Below are 2,507 nucleotides of genomic sequence, written 5' to 3'. Positions count from 1 at the left end.
CTTCGAACGACACCTCAACGAAGTCGATACCTATCACTTTTTGTTCGCGTGAACATTTTCAAGAAATTTCTCTTAACATTTTCAACAAATGTCTTTGTTAACAGCAATAATTACAACTTTTTTCGCTAGTTTAATTTGCAAAGTTTTCCAAATCAATAAAAAAATTGACGTAGCAAAAACGAAAATTGACGTAACAAAATAGAGATTTTGTTAAGAATAAATGGCTTTGTGAAGACTTTTGTTTATAACACCAAGAAATAGAAGGTATCAAAAAGATTATAGCCAGATATTAAGTTCAGTTTTCCATAAAGTTTACACACCCCACTCAAATAATGAAAAAATATAGATAAATCTACAATTAGTACCTACAGTAAATGTAAAATGTAAAACTTGCCTTAAAAAATTACTAAATAGGCAACTTATATTACATATATGTGAGTGTTTGTCAAATAATCGAGAAACTATTATACGTGCATAACATGTACGCAATACAAGTTGCCTATTTATAATTTTTGTAAACCAGTTTTACATTGACTGTTTCATTTACTTAACAATTTATTATACCATGCATATATGAAATATACATAGTATATTAAGTTTAGTCCCAAGTTTGTAACGCTTAAAAATAATGATGCTAGGAAAAAAATTTTGTCATAGGTGTTCATAAAATCACCTAATTAGTCCATTTCCGGTTGTCCGTCCGTCCGTCCGTCTGTGGACACGATAACTCAAAAACGAAAAAAGATATCGAGCTGAAACAGCGTACTCAGGACGTAAAAAGTGAGGTCAAGTTCGTAAATGAGCATCATTGGTCAATTGGGTCTTGGGTCCGTAGGACCCATCTTGTAAACCGTTAGAGATAGAACAAAAGTTTAAATGTAAAAAATGTTCCTTATAAAAAAATAAAAAACTTTTGTTTGAAACATTCTTTTGTAAACATCACTGTTTACCCACGAGGGCGTTAATTAAGTGCAAATTTTATAATATGTATTAATATAGGAATATCAGTTATGTGTGTGTGGCTATTTAAAAGTGAATATCTTTTGTTATTTACGTGACGTCAAAAAAACAAACGATTGCGCATCAACACTGTCTATACATTTTTGTATGTGTTATGTGATAAAGAAATCAACACTGAATATGCATGGTATTTCAACAATTAACTCAGTCAATTGTTTCTTTTTCACTTGTTGTTTATTAACATTGACAACCAAGAAACACATTCACCCGGTTTGGGCAAAAAGTGAGCGAGTGTTAATAAAGGTTGAAAACTAATTATGCCGGTGGTCTCTGTTAAAATTCTTCCAAAAAATCCAAAAAATGGATGTCAAATCCTATTATTACGACAGTTTACAATGCGGTGTGCTCTATTTCACAAGTTTAACTGTAGTCATATTTAACTGTTATTAGTAATCACTTATTTAGTGCACAAAATAAAATCTCTTATAATTTATTAATTCTATTTTATTTGCTGACGTATATATAGGGTAGGATTCAGAACAAAAGCACAAAAATCCTTTTTAAATTGGCTTGTTTTATTTTGTTGTGCAATATCTTTTTCGAAGTATATGATACATAGAAAACAATAACAATTGTTAGGAATTGTTGACCAATAAAAAGATTCAATTGAATAATTACCAATTATGTTGTTAGTTAAATTTTGTTGAATGAATTTTTTTCTGTGTTAATCAACTTGTTTATTTAATTTTTTAATGCGCTCAGTGGCGTATATTTTTTGCAAAAAATTGATAACTTCGTTTTGTAACGTGGCGTATGTTAGATTCATCTACTTTAATCTCATTTTCTTTAACTTTGGAGAACAGTTTTATGATTGCTTTTAATTGTTAGATATGGAAAGATAATAAATGAATATATTATTACAGCCTGCGCTTTTGAATACTCAAAATAGACGTAAGTAGTTCTTAATATGAAATGCCAAATTTTATGCGCTTGTAGGTCTTACATAGCGAAGGGTCAACGTTCTTCTATATAAAGTAACAAACAACTATTATTCGAAAAAATTCTCACTGAACGAGCTCAAAAATGAAGTTGATTTTTTTAAATCTTTATATTCGTGTCATTTTAGCATTTCAATGAGAATTTTTCTGTACCTCAACCTATCGGGCCAATTTTTTTTTAAATGCCTAGGAAGGTCCATGTAAAAAAATCTACATCTAACTTTTTGCCGCTAGAAATTTTAGTCATTGCCATGGATCAAATAGGCCAAATATTAGAATCCAATTCTGAGGTGATTTTTGAAAATTTTAAAACCTCAAAAAACAAATGGGTCAGAAACGTGTACTCGGGGATTTTCGGGGTTACTGATTATTATTACGAAGTCAAAATTTCTATATACTTTCCCCTTCTTGAGGTAACTCGCCTCACTAGTACAAAATTGCAATATTCTGTAAATATTAAACAAAAAGGACTAAAAAAGTATCTGACTGATCACTGATCACGATTCCGAAGTAAGAATGAGGATATACTTCCCCCTCCTGGAGTGATTC

This window comes from Chrysoperla carnea, chromosome 1 (genome assembly GCF_905475395.1).
Source record: "Chrysoperla carnea chromosome 1, inChrCarn1.1, whole genome shotgun sequence".
Classification (NCBI taxonomy): domain Eukaryota; kingdom Metazoa; phylum Arthropoda; class Insecta; order Neuroptera; family Chrysopidae; genus Chrysoperla; species Chrysoperla carnea.
The sequence above is the reverse complement of the archived record's forward strand: the minus strand, read 5'-3'. Positions refer to the sequence as shown.